This window comes from Solanum lycopersicum, chromosome 5, assembly GCF_036512215.1.
Source record: "Solanum lycopersicum chromosome 5, SLM_r2.1".
Lineage (NCBI taxonomy): Eukaryota > Viridiplantae > Streptophyta > Magnoliopsida > Solanales > Solanaceae > Solanum > Solanum lycopersicum.
This window is the reverse complement of record NC_090804.1, coordinates 28606281-28623282: the sequence shown is the minus strand read 5'-3', so window position 1 is coordinate 28623282 and position 17002 is coordinate 28606281. Positions and strand designations below refer to the sequence as shown.

The 17002-nt window shown below is 37.1% G+C and overlaps 1 pseudogene; it reads left to right on the top strand.

Annotated features, from left to right (window-relative positions):
• The first annotated feature begins 2591 nt into the window (after positions 1–2591).
• The window catches only part of LOC101257859 (UDP-glycosyltransferase 75C1-like), a 66291-nt pseudogene continuing 51880 nt past the window's right edge, over positions 2592–17002 (top strand).

Below are 17002 nucleotides of genomic sequence, written 5' to 3'. Positions count from 1 at the left end.
TGTCAAGATCACTACAACTTTAGTTGACTAATAGTCCCTCCTAGGTCAAGACTGTCAATACAAAGGCAAAAGTCATTGAACACATAACTACTAGTGTGCCTATTTCTGCTGAACATTGGGTAGGAAAACATAATATAATGGTAATGCCATTAGGTGAGTTTGAGATCGTACTTGAGATTGACTTCTTAAGGAACTTTATGCTTGTTTCTTTTCCTCACTCCTAGTTTTGTGAAAGGTATTTATCCATTTGGTTGGGTTGGTAAAGTTGATAAGAAAAAGGCATTGTTGTTGTCTGCTATGCTTGTTGACAATGGGTTGTGGAAGGGAGATGAAATTTTTCTTGTTTCGTTTGTTGAATTGAAGCCAAATGTGATGGTAGAAGTGCCGGATTGTATGGCTGAAGCGTCAATGCAGTTTGATTATGTGATGTCGTCTAAATTGACAAAGAAGTTGTCTCTAGGAGAGATATAGATCATAAAATTGAGTTGCTTCCATGTTCAATTGCTCCTGTGTAGGCTCTTTATCACATGGCTCCGAAGTAATTGGATGAGTTGCATAAGCAATTTAATGAATTGCATGATGCTGGACTGATTCATCCATCAAGGCTCCATATGGTGCATTTTTTTTATTTGAAAAGAAGTAGGATGGGAAGCTAAGGATGTGTGTCGGCTATAGGGAATTGAATAACACAACTATGAAGAACAAATATCCAGTTCCATTGGTGCAGAATTTGATTAACAAGTTGAGCAAGGCATGATGGTTCACAAAGTTAGATCTTAGGGTAGATGATGATACTACGATAATATGTGTAACTAGATATGGGAATAACCTCCGGACCTGCCAATCAAGGATTTTAACTAGTACCTCTTTATAAGTGAGAGTATACTTCACAACCACACTTTCTAAAGGTATAATAGATGTTGGATCGCCTACACACTTCTTCAACAACAAAATGTGAAAAATCAGATGAACTGCTGCTAGTTTTGTTAGCAACTCTAACTCATCTGACACTTTACCAAGACTTAACAAAATCTTGTTAGGGCCTACATGTATAGGATTGAGCTTCCATTTCTTTCCAAATCTCATCATCCTCTTCATAGGTGACCCTTTTAGAAAAACCTAATCATTAACTTGGAACTCTTATTCCCTTCTCCTTACATCAATATAGGACTTTTTTCAACTTCGGCTGTCTATAGTGTATCTCTAATTAGTTATACTTTCTCAATATCATCATGAACTGAATATGACCCTATTCAAGGATGCTTCACCTACTTCAAACCAACCAACTGGAGATCTACATCTACAACCATACAATGCCTCAGAAGGGGCCACCTAAATGGTTGAATGATCGCTATTATTGTAGGCAAACTGTATAAGAGGAAAAATATCATCCCAACTACCCTTCTAATCGATCACGAGAGCTCTAAACATGTCCTCTAAGGTCTGAATGGTATGGTCTGCTTGACTATCCGTGTGTGGACGAAATGTTGTCCTAAGGTTAACCTGAATACCAAGACCTTTTTGAATGACTTCTAGAAATGAGAGGAAAACGGAGGACCTCAATATGAAGTGATAGACAAAAGAACCCCATTAAACCTAACTATTTCATTAATTTAAAGATTTGGCGTAGTCCTTTTTAGAATTTGTAGTCTTAACAGCATAAAATTGCACAAACTTAGTGACTCTATCAACTATTATCCAAATAGAGTAATGTTGTCTGTGAGTACAAAGTAACCTGTAATGAAGTCCATGTAGATCACATCTCACTTTCAATTAGAAATTTTGATCTCTTGAGTCATATATCCTGGTGTCTTATGTTCTACCTTCACTTCCTGAATATTAGGACATTTATCCACAAAATCCTCTATATCCTTTTTCATACCCTTCCACCGAAAGACTTCCCGCAAATCACACTACATTTTAGTGGAGCCTTGATGAATAAAATATCAGAAGTTATGGGCTTCTGCATGAATCTGTTGTCTCAAGTCATCCACCTAATGAACACATAATTGAACCTGGTAGCAAAGCACACCATATTCCACGTGTGAGAAAACCTCAACTCTCCGTTGATGAACTTCACCCTTTAGTTGAAGCAATATCGGATCACGATCTTTGTTTCCTTAACCTTCGCTACCAATGAATAATCTAACCCATTCTAAACTGTTGCATCACCATTTGATATGTTTATAAGGTAAACTCCCAAGCGAGCAAACCTGTGAACATCTTTTGCTAGTTCTTTTCTTTCTTTCTCAACATGTGCTATACTGTCCATAAATAATCTATTAAGAGAATATTTTACTACGTTGTCCTTACAAAGATGATAATGCACACTCATATCATAATACTTGAGTACTCGTGAAGATTCAACTTTTTCTGGGTGAGCATATACTGAAGGTTCTTATGGTTTGTTAACACATCTATGTGAACACAATAAAAGTAGTGTCTCCAAATATTAATTACAAACACCATCGCTGCAAGCTCGAGGTCATGAGTTGGATAATTCTTCTTATGCACCTTAAGTTGTCTAAAAGTATAAGCTATAAACTTACCTCTCTAGGTCGACCCTAGACGAATCACAATAAATAATATAAATGTCTAAACCCTTTTGTGGGAGGCCATCTATGTGGGTTATTAGAGAAGGACAAAATGGAGATAAGATGGAGGAAAAGTTGATTTGCAAAGACAAACATGAAAATCAAGGAAAGATAGTGAATTGGTGCTCAAGTGGAAGTTCTTAAACACCCTTTTGTTGGTTGTTTTATGACTCACTATGGATGGAATTAACCTTTGGAGAGTGTAGCATCTGAGGTACCTATCGTGGCATGTACACTCTGGAACGATCAAGAATGGTGTTAGAGTTAATTCCAGTGGAGGTGGTGTTGTGGAAAGATATGAGTGTATCACATTCACGATGGAAAGAGGCGAAGAAGGGGAGGAATTGAGAATAAATGCCAAGAAATAGAGTAATTTAGCTGAGGAAGCTATGAATAAAAATGGTACATCAAGTGTGAATCTCAAGAATTTTGCTAATGAATTTTTACTTAGTCATAGTGAGTCACTCGTGAATAGTTTATTTTAATAAAATTGCTAGTAATCAATTAGTTTTTAAGAGCTTGTTCTCCGTTTCAGAAAAATAATGAATTTGTTTGAAACTATTCATAATTAAATAATTTTCTTTATTTCTGAAATAATTATTTTAAATTCTTCCTAACTTAAAACATTAACTTTGTCTTTCACTAATTTCCTATCTTTTCACTTTTAATTATTTTTAGAAATCTATTTTTGGTTTAAAAAAATACAAATGAAAAGTATGCTTAAATTTTAACGGGTTTTTAAAAGTTTTATTTGATTTTATTTACTCACTTTAATATATAAGAGATAAACTTAATTTATAAATAAGAATTTTGAAATTAAATTTCAAATTAAATCAAAAGGAAATACATATAAAATAAAAAGAGTAAATAAAATCAATATAAAAACAAAATAAAACAGACAATGAATGAAGGTAAAAAAAATTAAAAAGTATAAGACAAAGCATACATGTATAACTTAATTTAAATACAAGATAAATAAAAAAAGATATGTACAAACATAATAAACTTATTTGATGGAAGGTGTTACATCAGTACAAAAGGTGCTAGAATATGAAAAATTGAATTCGAGGGATAATAGGACCCAAATTACATTAAGCATGTCACTTTATTTCGTTCATATATGGTTCGTGAGGGATACTTGTGCATTTTTCCTTCTTTTGTTCAAAATAAACATTTATTATCGATATATACTTATGTCATGCTTTGGTAGATCTTATTTGTTGCACACGTTATCTTTTATAATGAAACATACTATTTGCCATCATTATATTTTTAGTTACGTATTACTCTAAAGTAATCACATTTCCTCTGTTATTTTTTGCTAAATAATAAAGTTGATTCTTGGTATACCAATGAATATCAAATACTTTTTAGAACTTCAAGAAAATTTGAGTAAAATGTCTATTGATATATTTTTATTTTACTTTTTTATATAATCTGAAAACATAAATGTTTAAGGTAGACGTTTAGAGAATATGATAAATTCTTTTGTTTTTTAATAGTACTAGCATTCATGAGCACGTGCGTTACATGTGTGAACCATTCTAAGTTGTCTTGTTATCTATCGAGAGACATTTGTAAAGTTGTGTTTTCATGAGTGCGTGCAATATTGTTGATGTAGTAGAAGTTTACATTGTGTTAAATAGTCTTCTCATGAGTGCATAAGTTATTAGTGATGTTTTAAAGTGATAAAGATTTAATTGATGCATTTTATATTATGTAGGATTTTTATATGCTATAATATGAATGACATCAACAACTTAATATGAAGTATCACATTTAAAGCATGAAAGTATTGTAAATTATGAATAATAATAATAAAATTAAATTATTTGAATGCAATACAATAACAATAAACAATAAATATGAACATGAAACCACACATTGTTTGGTTAAATATCACGATTTATGAGTGGATTGACGGACTTAAAAAATTATCATAAATTATATTAACGCATTGAGGAGTGTGGGTTGATGAAGAATAGATTATGTCTGCATAGGTGTGTTAGTGTCTTCTAAACTTGAGTTATGAAGCAATGTAATATTGTTAAATCCACCATTTGTACATGAAACATCTTTATAAACGATGTTCTTTGTGTATATCTCATTATGGCATTTGAGTTTCTTTGTTAGGACAATTACTTTTGTTCTGGACATAGATATCCCTCTTGAGAGTGCAACATACAACTTACCATGTGATAAAACATGTTGAGGCAAATACAACTCAACATTAAAAATTGTTTGACCTTGCACTTTATTTATAGTCCTTGTAAAGCAAAGACGTACTGGAAATTACTTTTAAGTAAATTTAAATGGATAGCCTTCATTTTCTAGTGGTTACAGTTTAAATCTAAAAGTAAAGACAAGCTTAGTTGCACAATGACCACTTGATATTTTAACATGCAAGACATTTAGGGAAAAACCTCGACATATCATTCGGGTGCCATTACATAAGCCATTTGTAGAGTCTAAATTCCTTAGTAGCATGGCATGCACATTATCCTTTAATTATAACATTCATTATCAAGATATGTAAAAATATATCCATATTGATTTTTGTTACCTAGTTTTCCTGATTGTAATTCGTGATGTATTTTTCTGCAGTACCTATGTGGCGGCAGTCCTTTTGTTGTTGAAGTATTTAGATATACTTCTTGGTAATAGTTGATGGTGTCATATTCATTTGAGTCAAAGCTACTGAATGTCTTGCTTTCACCAGGGAACATGTATATTAACTTCTCATTAAGATTATCCACATTGTCAATTTTTCTTGCTATGATAGCTCATTCCATGACATATTTTTCCCAAGTAGCATTTTATTGTAGGTTTGAAAATGTGTCTTTTATCATAGATTCTTCTAGAATTCCACCCCTATAATACTTGAGAGTTAATTGTTCAGGAAGAAGGATTCAATTATCTTTTATTATTGGTTCATCTCCATTACCCACACGATGTAAGAACCCACTGAATGTTGGATCTGTTCTTACTCTCAAATTCTTCATGATTGAATCTTCTCCATCAAAGGACAGAGATATGATTTTAGCAAGCTTGTATGATAATTTCTACTCTAGTTTATTGTGGAACTACTGGTAAAACCTGATAAAAATCTCCTCCAAAATCCATGGCATTTCCATAAAATGATTTATCGATGTCCATTTTGTCTCTAAACCTCATGTCGTCTGTTTCTATTTTTTACCGGTTGGCCATTAAGGCTTCATCCCATATAACCACTTTTGATTTTCTAATCAATTTGACAACATCGCTTTTCTTTTACATGTTCGTCATAGTTAACTCATCTGTTTGCAGGGGGATCTCGAACCTTGAGTGTGTTATACGTCCTCCTGATAAAATTGAAGTTTCTATGCCACTAGTTGTTGTCGACAAAATCTAGCATATTTCTTGATCTAAAATTAATAAGCAATGCAAGGGATATGTATAGGTACTTTTTCCTAGTTCCCCAGGTCCATCCACAAAGAATGATTGTTTACACTACTTTTGTAAATGCCCACTTTTGTTTTGAATTTAATTGTGATTGTGTATCAAACTCTTCTAAAGTTATTAACATGGATGTTCTTAATTTATTTCTCTATATTATGATGGACAATCTTTGAGCAATTTGTGATCTAGTTGAGGAATGTCATATATGTCTATGCTTTTACCTATACGTTCCAAACAATGACTACTACTATCGAGGGTACACTGTAGTATAGTTTGGTGTAAGTTTCCAAATAGCTTGCTAAAGTCCTCAGACATATCCTCATAACAAATATCCATACTTTTCTAATATGCATTGGGTTACAATGAACCAAATTGTAGCAAACAAAGTTTGGAGAGCTGATGACTTTTTAAAGATAACAACCTCTTAGAAACATTTTGATATACTATTGTTGTACTCTAGTATCCTCTTTCTTTGACCGCTTCTCTGAAGGTATAACATTTTCTTTCGTTGACAGTGACTAAGTCATTGAATGATAATGGTTCTCTTATATGGTATAACAATAACCTCTCATAATACCTTTTATTTTCTCGATTATTAGCTGTAAAATTTAATAAAGGTTTAGTAATACGTTTAACAATTATTGATGTGTATGAAGTTATAGTTTACTATATCTACCTTACCAATTGCAATGCGATCAATTATAGATCTTGTTTTCCTTTTGTCCAAGTTTTTACCTTGGGATTCCAAAATAATACATAGGAAATTCTCTATAAAGGTATGCTCGTGCTTGAGTGTCAATTGAGAAAATCCTGAAATACTCGGTCAACATTTTTTACTTGACACCATCCCAGGCGATGATATTTTGTGAATTTGCATTTTCCAGTAAAAATACCAGTAAAATAGTTTGAGCTTGTTTATACCTAGTATTTGTACTATTACTATTATATTTATTATTTTAAATAAATTATGTTTTGTTATGCATTAATATGTGTATCTAAATGTTTTTCTAGATGTAGTTGAAGGTTGATCACTGGAGATTGCATTTCATTCAAGTTGAACTCATCTATGTATTTCGGATGGTAAAACCCACCATGCATCTTGTTAAGTTTGAATCTCCTCAGTAAGTTTTTAAGTATCATTAGACTGAACATAAACAACATACAAATCATGACCTTTATATATATACTTTTATAGTTATTTTATTGCCTTGACTTTTGAGACATCAACATTCATGTGAAAATTGTATTTTGGGAGCAGATAAGGGCTATAAGGTACCACCCATTGATTAGTCATATTTATTCCATGATCACTCTCTATCCTTCCATCCCTTCTTTTATAAATTGGATACCCGTCCTTCGCTTGAATTGATTTCTTTTTGTATGGCCTAGGATAATGATATTTATATTTTTCATTTTGCATGCACGTGTTTGTTGGCAGTTTTTTCCACATGGACCATGCATCCTATGCATGATCAACATTTCATCAAAAATGGGATACTTCCATTTATCTGGAATCTCTGCTGAGATAAATCTATCATACTGATCTCCTGATTTTATCTTGTGCCATTCTTTTTCTTTGACAAAGAGTTGTATGTCCTCGTTTATTGGAATGTTACCATGAATACATGAGAAGATACAATTTCAAATATTTCTTTCTTAAAAGTTTTGTATTTTAGATCCTACAACTTAGCTCAGAATACTCTTGTTAATTTTCACAAAGTCAGATCTATCTTAAGGAGTTTGTTATTTGGATGCCAATATAGTCAGTATTACACGTCATTGTTATGAATAAATCAGTCCTTCCAAAATGTTCTACCAAATCCATTGCATTCATATAAACCATCTTATCATATATTTTGGCCCCCAATAAAAGATAACGGAAGTAGTATTCTTTGCCTAATTCTATTTGCCATGTATTCTCCCGTGCTATTATTATAAATGGTACCTCAATAAACCTCTCTTATAAAATTTGTTTGTTCCTTTATAAAATATTGTAGCATTGTCGTTTCCAATTTTATATACATGTCAACAAAAAATTATTGTAGTAATCGTCCACATATAAGTAATACGAACATTGCTGTTTCTCGTAGTTGTGGATTATAACAATAGTACTCTCTCCAAGAAACATCTCCTTTTGTCTCGTGCGGACATCTACAAGAGTTAGTAATCACATAGATATAAGTTATATTTTAAGTTAATTGCAATATTGGTATAAATGAAAAGTGTATGGTATAATAATTTTAAAGGTATGTCCTATTCTTTGATGTTCTTTTTTGGTGTGCTATGGATACTATATCTTTGGATTGATTTGATTGTAGAATAATGTTAAATAGGAGTAAATGACCAAAAATATTTGTATTTTATACCTTATTTGCAGTAGTATTTGGAAATTGAAAAATGGTGTACATAATATTTGGCACGTGGGAACCTATTGTAATTGTGTTTTTGAAATGCATTTAAAAAAGAAATATTTTTGTCTGTTTCATTTAAATCTGATAACTAAGTGTAATACACATTATATCTAGAAAAAAAACTAATGCCAAGCTGATTGTTTTCACATAAGTTAGGGCAAACTTAAACTATAAGGATCACGTGGGGAGATAATCAATATTTGGTGGTATTTAAGTAAATTTCAGTTAATCCTATTTTTCATGGCACAAGTTTTAATCCCAATACGTTGTTTGTACTAATCTTCATTGGTAAAATATTTCTATGACTTTTCATCTTTATCTTATATTATGTATTTTTTTCTTGAGTATTTAACTTGTAAAGTGTAACACTTCGAAAGTCTAAGACATGTTCTAGAGCCTAACATAAGTGTCAGAGGTTTAGACACTGTTTTAAGGTGTATTTTATTGAATACAAGTCATTTAGGAAGTCTAGAAATCAAAATGTCAAAGAACGTCCATGACATCCGAAAACTAGTTCAATGTGGTACTAGCGTGCCTTAGCCTATTTGTGTCACGACCCAAAACGAGCCGCGAGTGGCTCCCACACTTATCCTACTATGTGGGCGAACAAACCAATCTAAACCCCAACATTTCAAACATAATAAATAGAAAACAATGCGGAAGACTTAAAACTCATTAACAAAATCAATAATCAACTTCTAAAACTCAAAACTTATCATTATCCCCAAAATCTGGAAGTCATCATCACAAGAACATCGATCCTCAAATTACTAAGTCTAAGAGTATCTAAGAAGCTAAAATAACTAAACAGACAGTCCATGCCAGAACTTCAAGGCATCAAGACGTGAAGGAGAAGATCCAGTCCAAGCTAGAAACAATAGCTCACCCTGAAATCTGACGTGATGAAGACTGGCTAGAGTTGCGGTTGAGTTGAAGACGACGGTACGTTTGTTGCACTCCACAATGAACAAAAGGAAAACATACAAGTAGGGGTCACTACAAAACATGATTACTGAGTAGATATCATCGGCCAACTCAAAATAGAAAGCAATATATATCAGATAATATCCTAAAATCAACTACAATACTCAACAGGTAGCAACAACAAGTACAAGAATCATTGATAATAACGCCAAGTACACCCATGAGGACACAAGCCTCCATACCATACTCATTTGGAAAATAGGTTCATTAAATTGAGTATATTAACATCATTCAAGATTCATTCTTTTTACTATCCTAGTGTCGAAACGTGACACTCCGATCCTCTAATACTACGTGTCGGTTCGTGACACCCGATCCCCCTAATACTACGTGTTGGTTCGTGACACCCGATACCCTAATACTACGTGTCGGTTCGTGACACCCGATCCCCTAATACAACGTGTCGGTTCGTGACACCCGATCCCCTAATACTACGTGTCGATTCGTGACACCCGATCCCCTAATACTACGTGTCGGTTCGTGACACCCGATCCATTAATACTACGTGTCGGTTCGTGACACCCGATCCCCTAACCTCATTCTTTTAGTTCATCAAGCCTCCTTTTATACCAAGGCATCATCATTAACAGAGAGGGTTTTAGGTTTAAGCTTCACAACCTTATCTTTCCAACCCATTACAATTACATAATCACATCATGCACGCACACAATTAAGCATGTAGAAGACTTTACAATAATACCCAACACATATTATTCGCTATTAAGAGTTTACTATGAAATAGCATAAAAACCATAACCTACCTCCACCGAAGAATTCGCGATCAAGCAAGCTATCCCCCAAAACCTTTGCTTTCCTCTTCGTTTCTCTCTTCTCTCGATCGTTCTCCCTCTCTTTCTCTTTTTCTGATTTTTCCTTATTCAAACTCTTTTTCCTTTACGCTAATTACCATATAATTAAGTATAAAAGATGACCAAAGTAACCCACTAATTAATTCAAGGTTATCTCCTTTAACCCCCATGTAATTGAATTATTAACATTCAACCACTAACTTTTTAATTATAAGCAGGAATAGTCCAAAACGCCCCTTAGAACATTTAACAGTTATCCGACCCAGTCAGGGTTACGCAGCCTGTGACGGCCCGTCATTCCTGCGGCGGTCCGTCCTTCTGCTTCTGTCACAAAGTTAAGAGAGTCGATTTTGTTTAAGACTCTGTGATGGTCCGTCGTGCCTACGACGGTCCGTCCTTCCTTGTCGTCGCGAAGTTCAGAGAGTTGTTCTTAGTACCCAAATTTCAAGATTCTAAGTGTTTTGGAACAAGACCCCCTCGACGGTCCATCGTGCCCATGATGGTCCGTCGTGGGGTGCGTCGACTCAGACAGTTATTACCAGAAAATAAACTCTACTGCTCAAAACGACTAACAGATCGTTACAATAGATACCAATTTACCCATCGTTCGTCCTCGAACGATCACAAGAAGAAAAACAAGGAGGAAAAGGAGTAACTGAGTCTGTAAAAAGGTGTGGATATCTTTCTTGCATATCAGCCTCCTTCTTCCAAGTGGACTCTTCAACGGGTCGATTCTTCCATTGAACTTTGATGGATGCAATCTCCCTTGATCTCAACTTGCGGACTTCTCTATCCAAAATGGCAACAGGCTCATACTCATAAGACAAATTCTCATCAAGAAGGATTGAATCCCAACGAATGATGTAGTTTCCATCACCATGGTATCTTTTCAGCATAGACACATGAAATACCGGGTGCACTCCTGACAGTTCTGGGGGTAAGGCTAATTCATAAGCTACCTCCTTCACGCGCTTTAGAACATCAAATGGACCAATATACCTCGGACTAAGCTTACCTCGCTTACCAAACCGCGTCACCCCTTTAATGGGTGAAACCTTCAGCAAAACTTGCTCGCCCTCCATAAACTCCATGTCTCTAACCTTTCGATTTGCATATTCTTCTGCCTACTTTGAGCCGCTAAAAGCTTCACTTTATCTAACGATTCCCTCAGAAGATCACTACCCCAAGGTCTAACCTCAAATGCATCAAACCACCCAATGGGAGACTTACATATTCTCCCATACAATGCCTCAAATGGGGATATATCAATACTTTAGTGATAGCTATTGTTGTATGAGAACTCTGCTAAGGGTAAGAAGTTATCCCAATGACCACCAAACTCTATCACACATGCACGAAGCATATCCTCCAAAACCTGAATCGTTCGCTCAGACTGACCATCGGTCTGAGGGTAAAATGCAGTACTAAGATCCAATCTAGTACCTAATTCAGCATGCAATGTTTTCCAAAACTTAGAAGTAAACTGCGTACCTCTATCTGATATGATGGAGAGTGGGACTCCATGCAATCGAACAATTTCTGAGATGTAAAGTTTGGCTAACTTCTCTGCATTGTAAGTAACCTTGACCGGAATGAAATAAGCAGACTTAGTTAGTCTGTCAACGATTACCCAAATGGAGTCATACTTACCCATTGTCTTTGGAAGACCAACCACAAAGTCCATTGCAATTCTCTCCCACTTCTATTCAGGAATGGGCATTCTCTGAAGTATCCCTCCAGGCTTCTGGTGTTCATACTTTACCTGCTGACAATTCGGGCATTGAGCAACAAAATCCACAATGTCACGCTTCATCCTACTCCACCAAAAATGTTGCTTTAGGTCACGATACATCTTGGTTGCACCAGGATGTATAGAGTACCTTGAGCTATGAGCCTCTGTGAGAATAGTGTGAATCAAATCATCGACGCGGGGTACACATACCCTTCCCTTAATCCTCAAAACACCTTCCTCATCGATTTTTGCTTCTTTAGCCTCTCCTCGCAATACCTTATCTCGAATCCGGTTTAGTTTCTCATCAGTAAACTGCTTCCCCTTAATCTTGTCAAGAAAGGAAGATCTTGCCTCCACACAGGCCAAAAATCCTCCCTTCTCATTTACTTCTAGCCTCATAAAGTCATTAGCCAGAGTCTGAACCTCTCTAGCCAATGGGCGTCTAGAAATCTGCAAGTGGGCTAGACTTCTCATGCTCCCTGCCTTTCTACTTAAAGCATCTGCCACCACATTAGCTTTTCCCGGATGATACAAGATAGTGATATCATAGTCCTTCAGTAGTTCCATCCACCTCCTCTGTCTCAAATTCAAATCTTTCTGAGTAAAGACATACTGTAAACTATGATGATCCGTATAGACTTCACATTTAACCCCATATAGATAATGTCTCCATTGCTTTAATGCAAACACTACTGCAGCCAACTCCATATCGTGGGTCGGATAATTATGTTCATGCACCTTTAATTGCCTCGAAGCATAAGCAATTACATTCTTCTCTTGCATTACCACTGCACCCAAACCAGAATAGGATGCATCACAATAAACAATGAAATTCTTACCTTCCACTGGCAAGGTGAGAATTGGTGCAGTAGTCAACAAAGTCTTGAGCTTCTGAAAGCTTTCTTCACACTCGTCCGACCATACAAATGGAACACTCTGCTTAGTTAAGTTTGTCAGTTGGGAATCAACAAAAGAAAACCCTTGACAAATCGACGGTAGTAGCTAGCTAAACCAACAAAGCTCCTTACCTCTGTAACATTAGTAGGTCTTACCCAATTCTTCACTGCTTCAATCTTGGTAGGATCCACCATCACTCCATCCTTAGAAGCCACATGCCCCAAGAAGCACAATGAATCTAGCCAAAATCACACTTAGAGAATTTTGCATAAAGCTTTTTCTCTCTCAACATTTCCAATACAATTCTCAAGTGCTCCTCATGTTCTTTCTTTCTCTTTGAGTATACCAGTATATCATCAATGAATACGATGACAAAGAGATCCAGATATGGCTTAAAAATACCGTTCATCAAACTCATGAAAGCAGCAGGGGCATTCGTAAGCCCAAAAGACATTACTAAGAACTCATAATGTCCATACCTAGTCCGAAAAGCAGTCTTGGGCACATCCGTGGCCCGTATTTTTAATTGATGATAACCAGATCTCAAATCGATTTTTGAGAAGGTACAAGCACCTTGTAACTACTCAAACAAATCATCGATGCGAGGAAGAGGGTACTTGTTTTTAACAGTTACCTTATTCAGTTGTCTGTAGTCAATGCACATTCGAAAACTTCTATCCTTCTTCTTCACAAACAAAACCGGAGCACCCCAAGGAGATGCACTTGGTCTAATGAAGCCTTTGCTTAACAACTCTTGAAGTTGGACCTTTAACTTTCTTAACCAGTGGGAGCCATCCTATAAGGGGGTATGGAAATGGGGCGAGTACCCGGCTCCAGATCAATGCAAAAGTCAATATCCCTATCCGGTGGCATACCAGGAAGGTCTGCAGGAAACACATCCAGAAACTCACGGACTATCGAAATAGACTCCATTGAAGGTACTTGGGTAGTATCATCCCTGAGGTATGCCAAGAAAGCTAAACAACCCTTACTAACCATTCTCTTAGCACAAAGAAAGGAGATAATACAAACTGGAGTGGAAGTGTAGTCACCCTCCCACACTAACGGATCTGTCCCAGGCTTGGCCAATGTCAGAGTTTTGGCATTACAATCTAAGATTGCAAAATTTGGAGAAATCCAAGTCATACCCAGAATTACATCGAAATCAACCATTTCTAAGATAACCAAGTCTACATGAGTATTGCTCCCCACAAAAGTTACAAAACAAGACCTATATACCTTTTCAACTATCACAGACTCACCCACCGGAGTAGAAAAACGAATAGGCATGTCAAGCAATTCACAATGTAAGTTATGACCAGTAGCAAATGAGGAAGATACATATGAAAATGTGGATCCAGGATCAAATAATACAGAAGCCATGCAATCACAAACCAAAAGATTACCTGTGATGACAGCATCAGATGTCTCCGCTTCAGATCTTCCAGGGAAAGTATAACAATGGGCTCTATCACCTGTCTGCCCGTTGCCCCTACCATGTTGCGCTGCAGAAGTCCCAGTTTGCCCGTCACCCCAGCCGTTTTGATGGCCACCATTACCTCGGCCACCACGTCCTCCCGAATAACGGCCTCTTCAATGACCACATCTACCTATGATCATTGGGGGTCTGTAACTCTGTTTTGGACAAGTTCTCCTAATATGTCCAGTCTCTCCACATCCATAACATTCTCTGGATTCAAGCATAGGTCTCTGTGAGAACGACCGAGTCTGGGGATAACCTCCAAACTCAGAGAATTGTTGACCGGTCTGTGGTGGACCCCCCGCTACGGTCTGTAGTGAAGACTGAATAGGTCGGGCTAGATAACCTCCGAAACTCTACCCTCTGGAGTAAGAACCATTAAACTCTCCTCCCTTACGAAACTTTTTAGTTGCTGATGCCATGGTGAAGTCATCTGGCTTCACTCCTTCCACCTCTATCACAAAGTCTACCACTTCCTGAAAGCATTTTGCTGCAGCAGATACCTGTAAGGCTGAAATCCGCAAATATGACCTCAACCCTTTCACGAAATGGCGAATCCGCTCTTGTGGACTGAAGCAAAGCTGGGTGGCGTACCTGGATAATGCACGAAACTTAACCTCATAAGCAGTAACCGACATCCTACCTTGCTCTAGGCTCAGGAACTCATCTCTCCTCCTATCCCTCAAAGTCCGGGGTATATACTTCTCCATAAACAAGCTAGAGAATGATGCCCAAGTCATAGGTGGTGCTTGTGCTGGTTGACACTCAACATGTGACCGCCACCACATTTTGGCGTTCCCCTGAAATTGATAGGTCACAAACTCGACGCCAAATCGTTCTACTATGCCCATCTTGTGTAGTAGCTCATGACAATCCACCAGAAAATCATAAGCATCCTCAGATTCAGTACCCTTGAAGACTGGAGGTTTCAATTTCAAGAACTTACTGAAAAGATCGTGATGATCACTTGTCATTATAGGCCCTGTAGTCAACCGAGGAAACGTGTCTATTTCCAATGAGGCATCCATGCGGGGAGCCACAACAGCTGCATGTTGTACTCCCGGAACCTGAGGTGCTGGTGCAGAAAACACTGGAGGGGTCTGGCCCTGATAAGATAGCCCGCTAAGATAAGCAAGGACCTGATTAATCATCTCTAGGGTAGGTTGGGGTTGTAATTCCTCATTCTGTACTTGCTCATTTTCCCCTTCCTCCCCCTCTCTTACTACTTCCTCAGTCGGTGGAGGAGTCACCGCCCTAGTACTAGATGGGCCAGGTGTTTGCCCTCTTCCTCTAGAGGACGTCCTCCCGCGACCTCTACCACGGCCTCTTGTCACTGCCCCTCTTCGAGCTACAGCCTCAGTGGCTGGTTCAGACGCATCTTGTCTTGCCGGTGTTGGTGTCGCCGCAGTTGTTGCTCTAGTTCTAACCATCTGCGAAATAGAGTGAAGATGGTCAAATACCAATTTGTATCACCTAGATACCAATTGGCCCAAGTAATAGCACGAAAGAAAGAAAGAATGGAGTTTTCCTAAAGTCTTATAGCCTCTCAAAGAAAAGTAAAGGCGTCCCCCTACCGTTCCTCAAGACTCTACTAGACTCGTTCTTGTGTAATGAGACCAACGAAACTAATGCTCTGATACCAAGTTTGTCACGACCCAAAACGAGCCGCGAGTGGCACCCACACTTATCCTGCTATGTGGGAGAACCAACAAATCTAAACCACAACATTTCAAACATAATAAATAGAAAACAATGTGGAAGACTTAAAACTCATTAACAAAATCAATAATCAACTTCTAAAACTCAAAACTTATCATTATCCCCAAAATCTGGAAGTCATCATCACAAGAACATCTATCCTCCAATTACTAAGTCTAAGAGTATCTAAGAACCTAAAATAACTAAACAGACAGTCCATGCCAAAACTTCAAGGCATCAAGACGTGAAGGAGAATATCCATTCCAAGCTAGAAACAATAGCTCACCCTTAAATCTGACGTGATGAAGACTGGCTAGAGTTGCGGTTGAGTTGAAGACGACGGTACGTTTGCTGCACTCCACAATGAACAAAAGGAAAACATGCAAGTAGGGGTCAGTACAAAACACGAATACTGAGTAGATATCATCGGCCAGATCAAAATAGAAAGCAATATATATCAGATAATATCCTAAAATCAACTACAGTACTCAATAGGTAGCAACAACAAGTACAAGAATCATTGATAATAACGCCAAGTACACCCATGAGGACACAAGCCTCCATACCATACTCATTTGGGAAATAGGTTCATTAAATTGAGTATATTAACATCATTCAAGATTCATTCTTTTTACTATCCTGGTGTCGGAATGTGATACTCCGATCCCCTAATACTATGTGTCGGTTCGTGACATCCGATCCCCCTAATACTACGTATCGGTTCGTGACACCCGATCCCCTAATGCTACGTGTCGGTTTGTGACACCCGATCCCCTAATGCTACGTGTCGGTTCGTGACACCCGATCCCCTAATACTACGTGTCGGTTCGTGACACCCGATCCCCTAATACTACGTGTCAATTTGTAACACCCGATCCCCTAATACTACGTGTCGGTTCGTGACACCCGATCCCCTAATACTACGTGTCGGTTCGTGACACCCGATCCATTAATACTAC